The 18,988-nt window shown below is 46.1% G+C and overlaps 1 protein-coding gene across 2 annotated transcripts in view; it reads right to left on the bottom strand.

Moving 5' to 3' along the window:
* The window catches only part of LOC140702922 (uncharacterized), a 354,469-nt gene that overhangs the window by 259,484 nt on the left and 75,997 nt on the right, over positions 1-18,988 (bottom strand). The window lies entirely within an intron of this gene.

The following is an 18,988-nucleotide window of genomic DNA, read 5'->3' as shown; positions in this document are numbered from 1 at the left end:
TAAAACAACGGTAGTAGAGGCCCAGTGGAAGTGTATACTGCAAAAAAGGGGGGGCTCAACTAAGTCCAAGAAAGTGCCGGAATAGTTAACAATCAAAGTTACAGAGGACTTAATGGGAAAGGAGGGGTCCTTCCATAAATGGAAATCCTTCCCAGATGAGGAAAATAAAAAGGAACATAAATTCTGGCAAAAGAAATGTAAGAAGATGATAAAAATGGCAAAGAAAGACTTTGTGGAAATTATGGCCAGCAATATAAGGGGGAATAATAAAAGCTTCTTTAAACACAATGGTGCCCCGCATAGCGACGTTAATCCGTTCCGGATAAATCGTCGCTATCTGGAAACGTCGCTATACGGGGCAAAAAACCCATAGGAACGCATTAAACTCTGTTTAATGCGTTCCTATGGGGCAAAAACCCACCGCTAAGTGGAAATCCTCAATCCAGCCGCCAGTTTCGACGCCTCGGTAAGCGAGGAATCGGCGCAAAAACGCTGCGGGTGGCCATTTTCTTCTTCTGGTGGCCATTTTGAAACCGCCGATCAGCTGTTTGAAAACATCGCAATTTGAAAATCAGTAAGCGAAACGCTTACCGATCATCGCAATGCGATGTTTTGCCTATTTAGAACATCGCAATCCAATCAGTTTTTTGATCGCAAAATCTGCATCGCTATGCGGATTCGTCATTAAACTGTGCGCTCGTTATGCGAGGCACCACTGTATTTTAGAAGTAGGAAACTTGCCAGAAAAGCAGCTGGCCCTCTGAATGGTGAGGGAGGGAAAGGGGAGAGAAAGGGGGACTTAGAGATTGCAGAGAAATTAAATGAGGGGTTTTTTTTGCAACTGTCTCCACGACAGACGACTTTGGGCAGATTCTGCTTCCCGAACGGCCCTTCTTGAGTAATGAATTAAATCAGATACAAGTTACTCTACTGAAGCCACACGTGTCACTGGGAGATCCTCTCTGGAGGACTGGAAATGGTCAACAGGAACTCAAATGGGAAGGAGCCTTTTTCCAGCAGTAGAGGTGGCAGAAGCCTATAAAGTGATTCACACCTTGGTAGAATTTGTATATAAGACTTCAGGAGCCATAGATCTCTTGGAGAATGTCTCTATGAAAACACAAGCAAAATTAAAGGCTGAAGAAGTTTTCCTGAAGAATATGGTTTTGCAAAAGAGATTAGCTACTCATAGGATGCTCCTGCATCATGGCGGCCTGTGTGTGTATATAAATCAAACACGTATGTACCAGGATGCCTCAAAAGGAATAGTATGGGATCATTATTTGTTAGCAAGTTCTAAAGTCTGTGATTAAGGGACAAGTGTTAGGACCTTCAGATTTCCATCACAAAGTCCATTAAACCACTTGATAAAAATAAAGCATTTGATGGATTAATGGAACATCTCCACTGGCAATTAGGACAAACTCCTTCAGCCCAAAGGTGCTGCAATCCCTCAAAACAAAGAACTTGGGTTTGATCCTGATTGTAGTGAACATACAAATCCACCATTTATATAGGGAATATAGGAAGACTGACTCTGCCCAAGATTGGCACAAATCATTAGGCATCCTTCAGTCTCGAAAAACGATGGTAACATGCTCTGTATGGAGGTCTTAGAACAGCATCTACTGTGGCTGAGAAGGCCAATTCGAGAGTGACAATCCCTTCCACACTGAAGACAAATACAATCTGTCCCCTGTCCAGCTCCTTGATCTTGCTGCTTTTGTGACTTTCTCTTTGCCTTGGCCTACTGGACAAGGGTCTCTTCAAATTGGGAGAGGCCATGATGCACTGCCTGCCTCCAGGCTGAACACTCAGATGTCAGGGTTTCCCATCTGTTGAGGTCCACTCCTAAGGTCTTCAGATCCCACTTGCAGATATCCTTGTATCGCAGCTGTGTTCTTCCTCTGGGGCGATTTCCCTGTGCTAATTATCCATATAGGAGATCTTTTGGAATCTGACCATCAGCCATTCTCAAGACAGGCCCAAGCCAACATAGACGTTGCTGTTTCAGTAATGTATACATGCTAAAAATTCCAGCTTGTTCTAGGACTACTCTATTTGGAACTTCATCCTGCCAGGTGATATTAAAAATCCATCAGAGGCAATGCATATGGAATGTGTTGAGCTTCCTCTCCTGCGGTGCACAAAGGGTCCAAGACTCACTGCAGTACAGGAGTGTGCTCAGGACACAGGCTCTATAGACCTGGATCTTGGTCTATGCCAACAGCTTCTTATTAAGCCATACTCTCTTTCTGAGTCTAGAGAGCATAGTAGCTGCTTTGCCAATACATATATCCAGCTCGACATCTAGAGAGAGTGTGTCAGAGATCATTGAGCCGAGGTACACAAATTTATTTATTTATTTATTTATTTGTTTATTTATTTTTATTTATTTATTTGTTTATTTATTTATTTATTTATTTATTTATTTGATTTATATCCCGCCCATCCGGTATATTCTACCACTCTGGGCGGCTTCCAACAAAACACATATACATTGAATGACACAAAAGCATTATAACATAATCAATAACAGAAACAGTGCAATATATATATTAAAAATAATAATGGATAGCAAGAAAGAAAAAAGAGTCAAGTGCTGACAGGAGGGAAGGCCTGGATGTACATCCATGTTTTTAGTTGGCTTTTCAATGTGCCCAAAGTGGGGGCAGCGCAAATCTCTCATGGGAGGTTATTCCAGAGGCGAGGAGCCACCGCTGAGAAGGCCCTGTTTCGTGTCTTTTCTCTTTGGGACTCCCTCGGCGTCAGGGTCCTCAGCCTCACCTCCTGGCTCACACGGGTGATCCGGGTAGATCTTGGTGGGAGCAGGCTGTTACATACAGCACTGATGTTACCTGTCTGTCATGGGTTTGGAGGGAAAGTTCCATCCTATGGGGAGTGGAAGGCGGGACATCAGGAGGAGGGGCTGTACTGTATATATAGGTGAAGCCTGTGTGGAGAAGTGAAGAAGAGGAGACAAAGCAGCAGCTGGGAAGAAGAAGCTGGTGTGGGAGTCTGTGTGTCAGACAGGGTACTACTGTGTGTCAGTACCAACCTGATAGGTTCAGGTGTCTGTTGGTTAGCCAGAATTGATAGGTTCAGGGTCTGTGCTTCAAGTTAAGTGTTCTGTGTGAACCAAACTGTGTGTATGTATGAGTGAAACTAAGCCACGTTACTATATCTTATTCACCTGATCATTTTATTTTCCCTGTGTGTTGTTTTAAATAAACCTTATTCTTTTATTTGTTGAAAATCCATCCCTGGTCTGTGTGACTTCTTATAGGGAATGGTTGGTGGCAGCTTAGTTAACGTGTGGCAGATCCCAGTAGGTCTGGGTTTGTCACATTGATTGGTGTCCAGCGTGTGGGATACGACTGGTCCAGTTGTCCAGTGGTCCAGCAAAGCCTTGGCAAGTGTGCCCAGAGCAAGGGGGGTCTAGTCAGGGACAATCTGAGAGCATGTAGGTAATCTTCTAGGTGTACCTCACGGGGGGGTGCACTAGTAGAAGAACGTGTAACCTCAGATTGGGGACTAGATTAGGGTGCTCTGAGGCAGCCTGTTTTGGCGGGAAAACGCTGAGGCAAAACTGTGTAGTAGCAGTGATCTAGCCTGCCTGCTGAGAGGCCCAGCAGAGGGGGGTAGACTCTAACTCGCTACAGTTGCAAGTAGTGCTGAAGGACAGTAGCAATCTATAGGGAAAGCTGGTTCTGAGGCAAAAGAGAAAAAAAAAGTGGTCGTTTTATTTTGAGGCTTGACTTTTTAAAGCAGCTTGTTCTGAGGGGGGATTATGCCCTTGACTCGAAGCCAAGTGGCAGAAATGGGTGAAGTGAAAGACCCCCAGGTTGACCAAGGTTCCTAGGATGAATTTGGCTCAGTGCAGGGTGACAGCACGGGAGAACAGAACCCAGAACTCAGAAAATTGCTCATAGCCCAACAGCATGAACTGAGGGTGAGGGAAATGGAAATCAGAAGAAAAGAAAGAGCTGAAATCAGTCAGGCAGAGGCAGATGCCAAGAAAAGGGGAATGGACATGAGGATCAAACAGATGGAACTGAAACACCAAATTAGAATGGTACAATTAGAATTGAAGTTCCTAAATAAGTTTATTAACAATTTATCAGTGGAAGAAATGTCAAAGAAAGAAAAGTATGAGGCTCAGGCCAGACAAAGTGAGCAAGATCTTGAAAAATATAATCAGCAAAAAGACATTAAATTAAAAGAAATCAGAGATAAGACTGAAGAAAAAGTGAAAGAGATAAAAGCTAGGGCTGAGGAAGAAATTTTACAGATCAGGGCTGAGTTTGAGGCTAAGCAAAAGGAGCTGGAAAAGAAACCAAAAGAAGGCACACAGGTTAAGGCACAACCTCAAAACCTGAATTACTCTGAAGAAAACATGAGGGAAACATGGGACCCTAAGTACTCCAAAGGGTTAGTTCAGAGCCTGCCAAAAATGGGAGGCCATTTTGTTGATAAAACTTCTGGGCAGAGCCAGTCCAGAAACCAGATTTTGGAGGGAAAACCAAAACCTGATGAGAAAGACTCCAAGTACAGCAGAAAATTTTATTTCTGTCAGGGAAAGGGCCATCTAATCTCAGAGTGTGAGAAATTAAAGCAGCTAAAAGGAATTGTGCCTCAGGATTCGAGTGGAACCAAGCCAAAAGCTGTGTTCTGTGTCCAGAAAGAGCAAGGCTCATTGTCACTGAGGGAGCCTGTTGCCATGGCTACTCAATCTGGAACAGCTACATCTGCTGATCAGGCTGAGGAAAATGGTCCTCTTGTAGAGGTCAGGCGCTGCCTACTGGTGAGAACAGATTCCCAGTTGTTTGAAACAGCAGGGGTGGACGTAGGAATACTTGACCGTCAGTATAGGGGGCTGCGGGACACTTGTTCCCAGGTGACCCTGTGCCATCCAGATATTATTCCTAGGGAATATGTAATCCCAAATGAGAGCATGAAGGTGGCAGGGATTGAGGGGCAGGTAATCTCACTGCCAGTAGCGGAGGTACCTGTGAACTTTCAAGGCTGGAGGGGAGTTTGGCGGCTAGCAATTTCAGCGACTCTGCCAGCAGCCGTGCTCGTGGGAAATGACCTAGCTGAACATGTGAAACGGGTGCTAGTGATTACACGTTCACAAGCCACCACGGGGACAGTTCAGGGGGGTACTGATGAGCCAGAGACGGAAGCAGAGGGGAGTTCAGAAGCTGTGGTGGAAACCTTAACCACAGACAGCCGATTTGGACAAGAGCAAAAGGCAGACGCCACTCTCCAAAAGTGTTTTGAACAGGTGACTGACGCCCAGCTAACACCTGAAACCCCAGTGAGATTTCTAGAGAAAAAGGGGATTTTGTATAGAGAGACCCTGAGGAATATCTCAAAAGGGGGAGATGGGATCAGAAGTCAGCTGGTGGTACCTGAAAAGTATCGCCCCATGATCTTACAAAGGGGGCACTCTGACATGTTTGCTGCGCACTTAGGGGTGAACAAAACACAGCAGAGAATCACGCAGAATTTTTACTGGCCTGACATAGGGAAGCAGATCAGGGAGTTCTGTAAACAATGTGATGTGTGTCAAAGGCAGGGGAATAGCCGCGACAGGACCAAAGCAAAGTTGTGCCCTTTGCCTGTGATTGACACTCCGTTCAAATGCATAGGGGTGGATATTGTGGGACCTTTGCCCAAGGCCACAAAGAGGGGGAACAGGTTCATTCTCACCATTGTGGACCATGCCACGAGGTACCCTGAAGCCATACCCTTGACTAACATTGAAACTAACACAGTGGCAGATGCCTTGGTGGGGTATATGTCCAGGATGGGATTTGCCTCAGAAATAATCACAGATTTGGGCGCATCGTTTACATCGAAGCTCATGAAACGGTTATGGCAAATCTGTGGAATTAAGCACAAGGAAACCACTGCCTATCATCCTGAAAGTAATGGGTTAACTGAGAAGTTCAATGGGACTCTAATGCGCATGATTAGGGCTTACTTGGCAGAGAATCCAAACAATTGGGACCAGAAGCTGCAATCCCTTTTGTTTGCTTATCGATCAGTGCCACAAGCCAGTACCGGGTTCAGTCCGTTTGAACTTTTATTTGGGAGAAGGGTGAAAGGGCCCCTTGATTTGATCAAACAAAATTGGGAGCAGATCACCCAGGATGACCCACAAGACGTTGTGACATACATAGACACCTTGATGAATGACCTAAAGAGAAACCTAGAGCTAGCAGCAGAGACCCTGCAAGCTCAAAAGGTCAGAAAGAAAGATTGGGATGACCAGGAAGGCAGGGAGAGGCACTTTAACCCAGGGGAGGGAGTGCTTTGGCCCAGGCCCTGAAAAGAAAACAAACTGCAGCTGGGTAGCCCAGAAAGAAAATACTTGGGTCACATGGTAGGGGGAGGAGTGATAAAACCCCTGGAGGCCAAAATAGAAGCTGTTCGTGATTGGCCCAGACCCAACACCAAGAAAAAAGTCAAATCATTTCTTGGGTTGGTGGGCTACTACAGAAAGTTCATCCCGAGGTTTAGCGAGATTGCGGCTCCGCTGACCGATCTGACGAGGAAGAAGGCTGATGACCGCATCCCGTGGACCAGCGACTGTGAGGAGGCGTTCCAGAGGTTGAAGCAGGCGCTCATCAACTATCCAGTGCTGCGTGCTCCAGACTTCGACAGGGAGTTCATCATCTACACCGATGCGTCTAACAGCGGGGTAGGAGCAGTTCTGTGCCAGGAGGATGAGAATGGTGACCAGCATCCAGTGTCCTACCTGAGTAGGAAACTTCAAAAAGGTGAGAGACATTTGGCAACCGTGGAGAAGGAGTGTTTGGCCATAGTCTACGCGATCCAGAAGGCCAAGCCTTACATCTGGGGAAGACATTTTGTTCTGTGCACTGACCATTCACCACTGCAATGGTTAAAGACAATGAAAACCCACAATAGTAAACTTATGAGGTGGGCTTTAAACCTACAGGACTATGACTTTGAAGTGAAGGTGGTCAGAGGGTCAGTGAACTGTGTTGCTGACGCCTTGTCAAGAAGACCTGAAGAATGAAGACGGCGAAAGAAACATGGACTATGTATATATATTGATGACAAAAAGTTAAATGTACCTGTTTTTTGAATTTGGTTTGTATGAATAAAGGTAAATTGATGTAATGTATATGGTAAATGTTCAAATGCCTAATTGATATGGTTGACTTAGAATGTAAGTATAAGTAAGTATGATATGGTATGTATAACTGTTGTTGTGTGTTTTATCCAGGTTGTTTTTTGGGAAAAAGCACCTTAGCTTTCCCCCTACAAAACAACTTATAAAGAGGGGAGGTGTTACATACAGCACTGATGTTACCTGTCTGTCATGGGTTTGGAGGGAAAGTTCCATCCTATGGGGAGTGGAAGGCGGGACATCAGGAGGAGGGGCTGTACTGTATATATAGGTGAAGCCTGTGTGGAGAAGTGAAGAAGAGGAGACAAAGCAGCAGCTGGGAAGAAGAAGCTGGTGTGGGAGTCTGTGTGTCAGACAGGGTACTACTGTGTGTCAGTACCAACCTGATAGGTTCAGGTGTCTGTTGGTTAGCCAGAACTGATAGGTTCAGGGTCTGTGCTTCAAGTTAAGTGTTCTGTGTGAACCAAACTGTGTGTATGTATGAGTGAAACTAAGCCACGTTACTATATCTTATTCACCTGATCATTTTATTTTCCCTGTGTGTTGTTTTAAATAAACCTTATTCTTTTATTTGTTGAAAATCCATCCCTGGTCTGTGTGACTTCTTATAGGGAATGGTTGGTGGCAGCTTAGTTAACGTGTGGCAGATCCCAGTAGGTCTGGGTTTGTCACACAGGCAATCCGCCAGGTATCGAGGTCCTAAACCGTTTAGGGCCTTGTAAGTAAGCATTAAAACTTTGAAGTCAATGCGGAAATGGATGGGCAGCCAGTGCAGCATGGCCAGAATAGGAGAAATGTACTGGTGTTTTCTCACTCGAGTAAGGAGTTGGGCCGCTGTATTCTGCACCACCTGAAGTTTCCGCATCAGCCTCAAAGGCAGCCCCACATAGAGCGCATTACAGTGGTCTAATCTTGAGATTATGAGCACATGCACCAAGGTGGTGAGCGCCCCAGTGTCAAGGTAGGGCCGCAGCCAAGCCATCCGCCAAAGGTGGAAAAAGGCGGTACAGATTACCAATGCCACCTGCGTTTCCATGGTGAGCGTCGGATCCAAGTGTACGCCCCACTCTTCGCAGCCAGGGTCACCCCCCCAAATGAGAGTCACCCAGGCTGCCAGCAATGGGGGCCCCCACCCACAGAACTTCCATCATGTCTGGATTCAACCTCAGCCCGTTTTACTGCGTCCATTGCAGTATGGTCCCCAGGCAGCACTGAAGGGACAGTATGGCATCACCTGCAGTTGGTGAAAGGGAGATGTAGAGCTGGTTGTCATCCTCATACTGATGACACCATACCCCTTGATGTCCCCTCCCAGAGGCCTCATGTAGATGTTAAACAGCATTCGGGAGATAATCGGCCCCTATGGAACCCCACAATTGAGACTCCATGGGGCCGAGACACTCTCCCCAAGCTGTATTCTCTGGGGACGGTCCTCCAAGAAGGAACAGAGCCAGGCAAGTGCCAAGCCACCGATTCCCAACTCGAAGAGCCTCCCCAGGATACCATGGTCGACAATATCAAAGGCCGCCAAGATGTCCAGGAGAACCAACAGAGACGTTTTGCCCCTGTCGGCCTCCCTCTACAGGTCATCGTACAGGGCGACCAATGCCATCTCTGTACCGTGGCACGGCCTGAAGCCCAACTGATATGGGTCCAGGGAATCTGTTTCATCCAAGTGTGCCAGAAGTTGATCAGCGACCACCCTCTCGACCACTTTGCTCATGAAAGAAACAGTAGTGACGGGCCTATAATTGCCAATTTCGTCCACCGCCATATTAAGTTTCTTATGGGCCTAATGAGTGTCTCCTTGAGGGCAGGTGGAGAGACCCATTTATTATTGCAGTGGCCCATTCTGTTGTTTTCGGCCTGGCTGCTTTGATTAGCTAGGCCAGGCAAGGGTCAAGGGAGGAGGTGGTGGCTCAACAGCGATCAAGCACCATGTCCACAGAGACAGGCATCACAGGCTGAAAGTTACCGGGCAAGATGGAGCACTGGACATCTCTGCTCGACTCACTGTGTTCAAAAAAGGAGAGAGCTCCCAGCAGATGGCCTCCACTTTAGATTTAAAGAAAGCTGCAAACTTGTCAGGTGAAAAACTAGGAGGAGGTCCATCACCCGAACCAGTTCCGGATAGGTCGCGCACTATACGGAATAACTCCGCCTGCTGGTTTGATGCTTCGCTTATCCGGTTAGCGAAGAATGATCGACATGAAGCCTTTACCTTATTCAGGTAAAGGTTAGTTGCGACCTTAACAGCTATCCAATTATGATCCATTGGGTTCTTCCTTTATCTATGCTCTAGCTTTCTCCTAAACTGCTTCATCGTTCAGAGGTCCTGGTTAAACCAGGGCACTGGCTGAGCTCTACGGTAGAAAGGGCGTTTAGGCACAATCGTGTCTATGGCCCTGGTGGCAGTGGTGGACCAGCTGTCAACCAGAACGTCGACAGGAACACTAGCCAGGTGAGCCGTAACACCTCTCATGGCATCCTGGAATCCAACCGGATCCAGTAGTCTTCGAGGGCGGACCATGAAAAAGGGTCCCTGCTCCCTGTGATGGGGGAGAGCCACTATGAGGTTACGCTTTATTAGGTGGTGATCTGACCATGACAAGGGAGCTGACTCAAGGTCAGTCACCATCAGACCACACTCACTCCAACTGGTGGAAAAAAACCAGGTCCAATGTGTGACCACCCATGTGGGTGGGTCTGCTGACATGTTGGGACATGTTCAAGGAAGCCATAGTTTCCAAGAACTCAAGAGCTGGGCCAGAAGCCTCTGCCCCCGCATGCACGTTGAAATCACCCAAGACTAGAAGCCTCGGGGATCCCAACAGTGCCGCGGAGACAAAGTTGGCCAGCTCTGGAAGGGAAGTGGCTGGGTTGCAGAGAGCGCGGTAGACCAGCAAAATCGCAATACCATCCCTGGATCCAATCAACACATGGAGTGCCTCTAGTCCCGGCTTTACCACCGAGGAGCGCCTAGTAACCTCCAAGCTGGATTTATAAACAATGGGTACTCCCCCTGCCCCACCAGTCTACCCTGATGCTGGACAGCATAACCAGGCAGACAGACAAGAGCCAGGGGAGGACCCCTTTCTCCGCCAATCCATGGTTATGCATGCCAGGTCTGCATCCTCCTCCAGGATAAAATCATGAATCACCTGAGTTTTGTTGGATACAGACCTGGCATTCAACAGCACCAGGGTTAGAGTGGAGGGCTCGCTGGGCTGGCTACCTCGATACTGAGGGTTGATCACAAAGTCATGAACAACCTCCAATTCTTGCGTGGAGATGGTAATAGAGGGAGGTGAGTCCACACCCTGGCCCATGACTTGTGTTTTCTTCAGGCTGATTGTTAGTCCAAAGTCTTGGCAGGCCTTGCTAAAACAATTCATGAGTTGTTGGAGGTCTTCAACAGAGTGGGCAACAATGGCTGCATCATCTGGAAAGAGAAAGTCTCATATGCATTTCAGTTGGACTTTGGTCCTTGCTCTCAGTCTAGAGAGATTAAAGAGCTTTCTGTCTGATCTAGTCCGGAGACAGACACCTTCTGTTGCTGTTCCAAAGGCGTGCTTCGGCATGACAGCAAAAAAGATCCCAAAAAGGGTTGGTGCAAGGACACAGCCCTGTTTCACTCCGCTTCAGATGTCAAAGGGAACTGATGTTGAACCATCAAAAACTACGGTGCCTTTCATTCCCTCATGGAAGGACCTGATGATGTTAAGGAGTCAAGGTGGACATCCAATCTTGGGAAGTATTTTAAAAAGGCCATCCCTACTAACCAAATGAAAGGCCTTTGTGAGATCTATGAAGGCCCCAAAGAGTGGCTATTGTTCCCTGCATTTCTATTGCAACTGTCTGAGGGAGAATACCATGTCAGTGGTGGATCTATTAGCTCGAAATCCGCACTGTGATTCTGGATAGACTCTGTCTGCAAGCAGCTGGGGTCGCTTGAGCACAACACAGGCCATCAGCTTCCCTACAATGCTAAGAAGAGAGATGCCACGGTAGTTATTGCAGTCACCCCTGTCTCCTTTGTTCTTGTACAATGTGACAATGTTTGCATCCTTCATGTTCTGTGGTACTCCACCTTTCCTCCAGCAAAGACGAAAGAATTGATAAAGTTCGGTGGTGATGATCTCTTTACAGCACTTCAGCACTTCAACAGGGATGTTATCCTTTCCAGGTGCCTTGCTGGAGGCTAGGGAATCGAAGGCCGCTTTAATTTTTGCTAAGGTTGTTTTGCTGCCCAATCTTCCAAGACAGGCAGGCACTCAATGTTATTTAATGCTTCTTCGGTTACTACATTCTCTCTGGAATATAGCTCAGAGTAGTGCTGCACCCAGCGGTCCATCTGCTGTGCTCAGTCCTGGATGATCACGCCTGTAGCAGACTTCAAGGGAGCTGATTGCTTCTGTATTGGACCTAAAGCCTGCTTGATACCATCATACATTGATACCATCTAAAGTCAGAATCCAGAGTCAAATATACAGCATAGTCCACGGTCAGAGTCCAGAGTCAGGAACACGGTTCAAGGAGCATGGATGCAAGCCAGAGGTTTTGACTTGTTGCTTCCACAAAATTCTGGCTGACTAGGAGCTGTTTTTATAGCAAAACAGCCCCTGAGCTGCTGGAAACCTTTCCATCCTGTCAGTACTCAGGGCTGATTGAACGGATGTTTCTGTGGACAGTCTTTGAGTGCTTGTAGCGCTATGGGGCGGTATATAAGTCCAAAAATAAATAAATAAAATAAATAAATCCTCTGACCTTTTGGCCATGTTTTCCCCGAAGCCTGGCCGGAAGCTGGTTTGCTGGGGAAGGAGAATCTGGAGGTGAATCAGGTGTTTCTGATTACTCAGCATTCTCCTCAGCCCCAGTTAACCCTTCTGGTTCCAGGTCTTCAGCTGCACTTATGACACCTGGGCCCGGGAAAACAATAGGGGACCTCTCTGAACTATTAGATGCCAAGAGGCATGGCCCTAAAGTAGTGCTGGAAAAGGCTCTGCAAGCTAGCCATCATGATAACAACACCTTTTCTACACGATCTTCCTATGGTTCAGTTCAAGTTTATTGTATTAGCTAAAAACCATCACAATTGTTTAAAATACAGATATGGTCAATTAAAATCATGATAAAACCACAGACATATAAAATAATAAGAGACCCCTCATATCTGAGAATCTCCCACACAATTGATCGCAATGGCTTTCAGAAAATTAGGCCGAATATTTCTGGCTGCTTTTGCGAATAGTGCTGTTCAATACGTAACATAAGGGTCACAGTCCAAGAGTAACCTGACCACCTTTATCTGAGGGCTTTCCTCCTGTAGAGCAGCCAAAATGTTACCCAGGAGCTTTTCTCGGGGGTTCTGATATAGCTGACAATAGAGTAAATAATGGAGAACATCCTCTATCTCAACTGCTCCGCAGATGCACAGCCTTAGATGTTTAGGGACATTCATGTACCTGCCATCTAAGACAGCAGTTGGCATGGTTTGGAAGCGGAGTTCTGTGAAGGCAGTTCTCAAGGAGGCAAAAGTAAGTGAATCTAGGTATTGCGCCCTTGAGTGGTTTGTTTTCAACAGACGGTACCAGTGGGAGAAATCTGAAGAGTGGATTAAGACCAGGTCCTGGTCGCTATCGAATTTATAGAGCCAATCTCAACATTCTTTTAACCTCTGAAAATAAAAATGTCTATAGAGAGGGATTTAGATTTTAGTAGGTTTTGAGCTGAAGTTGTCCAGCCGCCATTCTTCCATTGCTCTATCTAAAGTTGCCCTGGCTTTATTGTATTAGCTATACATACCTTTCCATCCTGTCAGTACTGTCTAAGATAAGATCTTCCTATGGGCTACCAGTCACTTTGATTGAAGAAGCCCAACTCAACATACCGATGCTCACATACAAGCTAGCGGTCACTGTTTCGCTGCCTGCCTCTTCAGAACAAAAGGCGCTGATTTTATCTTGTGCAGATTTGCCTTGCCATATCATTCCTGGTAAGATAGATGCCGGAAACCTGAGTATTTTCCCGGTACAGCTCTGGACTTCCTCTCCTACCACCATAGCTGCGAGATCGATTGTTGCAAAGGTATTTTTTCTGCCGCCGGATTCAGTGACATCGGTACTGAGGCAGGGCTCAGGAAAAGCTCCACACGGCGGAGGCCCTTAAATAGGAGCAACCTCTTCTAGGACACATTCAGCCTAGTACAAGTCCCTGGAACACACCTATTTTTGTTATAAAAAAGAAATCAGGCAAGTGGTGACTGCTTCAGGACCTGCGAAAGGTAAATCAGAGAATGTGACCTATGGGACCTTTACAATGTGGCATGCCTAATCCAAACATGATTCCACAGGACTATCAGATAGCAATTATTGATCTTAAAGACTGTTTTTTCAGTATCCCCCTGGCTCCAGAGGACATAGAGAAATTTGCCTTTACTCTCCCAGTTCAAAATAATGAAAAACCCACTCACTGTTTTGAGTGGAAAACTTTGCCACAGGGAATGATGAACAGCCCCACTTTATGCCAACTTTTTGTTGGCAATGCCTTGCAACCCTTTCGAAAAGCTTTCCTGGACATGTTGATATGGACGATATTCTGATTGCCAGGACACTCATCGCAGATTTTCATCTGGATTTTTTGCATTCTACCTTGTCTGCCTTCAGACTATGCATTGCGACTGAAAAACTTCAACGCACTTCGCCTTTCAGATATCTTGGTCACAAGTTATCTCAGACTGCTTCTGTTCCTGTTATGCCACAATTGTGTAATCCAGTCTTTTACGCTGGTCCAACTTCAACAGCTTCTCAGCAACATCAATTGGGCTCGCCCTTTTTTAGCCGTGTCCACCCAAGAGCTTTCACCGTTGTTTTCCGCCCTCGCGGGACACTCATCTCCAGCAGACATTATTCCTGTGACTCCTGCCATGAAGAGGACTCAACTTGTTTCCTCACGACTTCGTCTCGTCTCTGTTTATCGCTGTCCTGACGCATCATGTCATCTTTCCTGCATCATTTTGTCTACACTGTCACTTCCAACTGCAATCCTCTATGTTCCAGACACATCGGATCACATCGCTATCACTGAATGACTTCATTTACCACACACTCCTTCACGCAACCTTTATCCCCATGTTAATGCAGTAGCGGATCTTTTTGTGAAAGCTAGACTCCGCTGCTGACAACTTTCGGGTTTTGACATTGACTCTGTTTACTTTCCTTTCCCACAGGGCGATGTTGAACAATTGCCAGAACTTTCTACACCATTTCAAACTGCATTTGCTGATTTCTGTGGGACTGTTCTACCTAATCCTCCCAAAGACAAACTTTTAATGTTCCTTTCCTGTGTTTCCTATTCTCTTACAACTTGCTTTTCTCCACAGCCTCTTCAAGGAGCACGCACTGTTTTTTCTGATGGCTCTTCCACTTGTGGTGTTCTTGTTTGGCAAAATGACTCTGGAGCCAGGACTTCCCATTTCACGGTACCTCAGACATCAGCCCAGTGTTCAGAACTAGCCACTGTCATTCTTGCGTTTGAAACTTTTGCTCATGATTCTTTTAATCTGATTGTTGACACTCAGTATGTCTTCAAATTATTGACGCATCTTCTGAATTCGTATTTATCTCCAAACATTGATGATGCTTTACTGTGTCTGTTAAATCACAACTTCTTTTACAGAAACACTATCTTCCCTGTTTTGTTGCCCACCTTCGCTCTCATTCAGGTTTACCTGGATTTTTGACAGAAGGAAATGCTGTCGCTGATGCCGCACTCCGAGAATCTGCCTTTCCTCTTTTTGACAATCCCATTGACTCTCACGGAATGTTTCATCAATCTGCTAAATCATTGAGCAAGCTATTTTCAATCCCCATGTAACATGCTCGGGATATTGTTGCTTCTTGTCCCTCCTGTGCTAAATCTCCATTGAACTTTCTCTTTGATGCTGTCAATATTAGAGGAACTGAAGCCAACCAACTGTGGCAAATGGATGTCACGTAAGTACCTGCTCTCAACCCTACGTATGTCTAAACTTCACTTAACTGTGGATACCTTTTCAGGATTTATCTGGGCCACTACCGTGTGTGGAGAAACTACACGACATGTTATTTAGCACTGCATTTGTTGCTTTGCTGTCATGGGTCGCCCACATGAACTCAAGACTGACAATCGTCCAGCATATTCCTCTGCAGCCTTTTCTGACTTTTGCACTCAATGGAACGTCAAACTCAAGCATGGCATACCTTTCAACTCCACTGGACAAGCAATTGTTGAATGGGCTCATCATACTTTCAAATCCTTGCTTCTCAAACAAATGGGGGGGTAGAGGGTCCCAACTGCAGATATTCCTACCGTTGTTGCCAAGGTCTTATTTACATTAAATTTTCTGCTTACCCTTCATAATAGGTCTCACTCTCCAGTTGAATTTCATTTCAGATCTGAGGAACAGCCTCCTCGTCCTTTGGTGTCATTCAGACAGCCCCCAGATCCTGAGTGGAAGGGACCTGTGCCACTGATCACTTGGGGACGTGGATACGCTGTGATCTCCCTTGATAAAGGACCCGTGTGGATTCCTTCAAGATGCGTCCGTCCATGGTGAAGCACGTCTCAGGCTGGTTTACAGGACTTTTCTTCTTCCTCTTCCTGATGTGCTTTTACAGTTTTGTATATCATTGTGTTTTCCTCCTCATGCTAGTGTCCAAGCCTCACGTGTTGTTGAAAATGAGTTCTTAAAAATGGCGAATGACTTAATTAATACTACCGATGAAAAGGATTGTTGGATGCGTGCACATTCAACCCATGTTAAGGCTTGGCCTATTGGGCCCTTTCGTTTCCTTAATGTTTCTGATTGGGCAATGTTTCTATATTCTCTGAAAGCGGTACCATTTCTCAAATTCAAATCCCTAGTCTGATACTTTTAGTCTCCCCCTTTTTTGTGGCCCGTTGCCCCAGTTTGCCTGGAAGCGCTTAATGGGTCTATATCTCTGGGTTCCTATCCCAACTGCACTCTTATCCTCAACCTGCCATATGGCGAGGTAGATTGGAATACAACTACACAAGACTATGGTCATTTTGCCTATCTGCCTCTTTGCCCATGCCATGAAACTCAATGTGTTTACAAAGCAGGTCGTGCTGTCACATGAAAGAAAGTGGTTTCTTGGGAGTGTATAGGCAAGACAGGTTGGCCTGGTAACAGGACACGATGGCGGGGATCTATGTCTCTCAAAAACAATGACTATTTGTTGTTTAAATCTATGGCTTAGCAGCGAACGGACATAAAAAGGGGTTATGGTCTTGAGAATTACACTTACGGATTGGAGAAGGGTATCTTTTTTGTTTGCTGTTTTCCTGCTTACAAAGTCCTTCCTGCCTCTTGGCAGGGCCGTTGTACACTAGCCTCCCTGGGCCCGTATAATCTTTATGTCGCGCATCATGCTTCTATCTCGACCGCTAGAAACCCATATACAGTGGTGCCTCGCTTAGCGAGCGCACCGTATAACGACGAATCCGTATAGCTATCCCCTTTTTCGGGAGCGCTATACGGAGCACCCAATCGCTGCACTCGCATTGCGACGATTGGGGAGTCCGGCGGCCATTTTGGAGCCGCGTTTGGCGGCTCCAAAATGGGCGCCGGATGACCCGAAATGGCCCCGCGTGGTGTTTTCGCGCCCTCGGCAAGCGAGGGGAGGGCGCGAAAACGCGGCGCGGGGCCATTTTGGGTCCATTTTGAAGCCGCAAAACAGCTGTTCTGCGGCTTCAAAACGGCCGTGGACAACCCGAAATGGCCCCACGCGGCGTTTTCGTGCCCTCCCCTCGCTTGCTGAGGGCGCGAAAACACCGCGCGGGCCATTTCGGGTCCATTTTGAAGCCGCAAAACAGCTGTTTTGCGGCTTCAAAACGGCCGCGGATGACCCGAAATGGCCCTGCACGGCATTTTCGCGCCCTCCCCTCACTTGCCGAGGGCGCGAAAATGGCTGCCCGGGGCCAGGAAACTTCTCTAAGTGGGAAGTTTAGGGCCGATTTGGAACGCATTAAATGAAGTTTAATGCGTTCCAATGGCTCTTTACTTCCCGCTTAGCGAAGATTTCACATAGCGAAGGTTAATCAGGAACGGATTAACCTCGCTATGCGGGGCACCACTGTATATATAAACGCCGTCACACCCTTACTTCGGGAGAAACAGCCGTTATGGATATAGCTAGTTATTTCATTCCTTGGATTACAGGAGCTAATACTGATCTCAAGCTTCTGGCTATATCCAAGGATATAGAACTTTTAGCCAACGCTTCCAAAGTAGCCATTAAAGCTTTGCAAACGGAAACTGGCCAATGTTGTTGCACAAAACCGATTAGGCCTTGGCTTCCTTTTTCTTTGCAATGGCGGTTTATGTGCTTCGCTTAAACAGTCCTGCTGTTTTACATTAATAAATCCGGTTTAATAGAAGAATCCATGGAAAAAATTCAGGCCGCTGTTGATGATCTTCGCGCTAATGACGATGGCCTCCTAAGTAACTGGAGCTGGCTATGGTACTGGTTACCGAATATTTCATGGCTTCACACATTGATTATATATGCTGTTGTCATTTTTGTGATACTTATTCTTCTTTGCTGTTGCATTCTATGTATCCCTTCACTGATTTCTACCTTCCATGATTGCTGTCAACCACGGTCACCTGTTGGTCTAACACCTAGACACCTTTATCAAATTAAGTACCATGGCTTACCTTCAATTCCTGCTAAAGATTTTGAGGATGTTTATAATTGAGATAAGATGATCCACAAGAAATAAAATAAAAAGTGTGGGGATGTGGAAAATACTATGCATACACATATGTTATTATATTCGTTTGTTTAATTGCTGTGCCATTACCTAAGTGTCTAATGTCATGTACACATAACTGCCTGTTGTATAACCATACTGCATTGCGATTGCATTAATTGTTGTTGGGCAGTTTGTACTCGATGCCCTATTGGTTAATATGAAATGTTATGTAATCTGTTTGCCAATAAAAGCAGGTGTCCAGGCTCATGCTTAGGCTGATTCTCGGACATGCTTTAGAACTCTATACCAAGTCTGCAGACTAATTATTTTCAGAGATCTCTCCCCACACCCCTTGTGTTGGAACAGGATTCCAACAATTGGAAACATCGTATAGTGATCGCAAAAAAGGCATCGTTAAGCAGATTAGTCATCAAGCGAGGTCATCGTCTAGCGAGGCACCACTGCATTCAAACAAAATCAGGCTTGCTTTCACTTGAGCTTGTTGTGTCTCTTGATCTCTGAGAACAGATCCTGCCCCTCCTCTGTATGACAGCCTTTCAAATATTTGTAAAGTGCCATCATATCATCCCTCAGTCTTCTTTTCCCAAAGGAAAACATGCCCAATTCTTTCAGCCTTTCCTCATAAGGCTTGACTTCCAGCCCCCTGATCATCCTTGTCACCCTCATCTGAACTTGTTCCAATTTGTCAACATCCTTCTTGAAGTGCTGTGTCCAGAACTGGACACAATCCTCAAGGCGAGGCCTCACCAGTGCTAAATAGGAGGGGACTAGCACCTTGCGGGATTTGGAAACTATACTTTGATTAATGCAGCCTAAAATAGCACTTGCATGGAATTGGCCTTCTTCACTGCCACCGCACACTGGGTTGACCCTTTCATCGAGCTGTCGGCCAGCACACCAAGCTCTCTTTCCTGATCTCTCACGGATAGCTAAGAACCCATCAACTGATAAGTAATGTTTATTTGTATGATGTGTAAGAACTAACAGATTCAATACTATAATATAAATTATGTGCGGCAGACTCTTAGGGCGACAAATTCCATA

Source organism: Pogona vitticeps, chromosome Z (assembly GCF_051106095.1).
Source record: "Pogona vitticeps strain Pit_001003342236 chromosome Z, PviZW2.1, whole genome shotgun sequence".
Classification (NCBI taxonomy): domain Eukaryota; kingdom Metazoa; phylum Chordata; class Lepidosauria; order Squamata; family Agamidae; genus Pogona; species Pogona vitticeps.
Note: the sequence above shows the minus strand (reverse complement) of the source record. Positions and strands in the feature narration are given on the sequence as shown.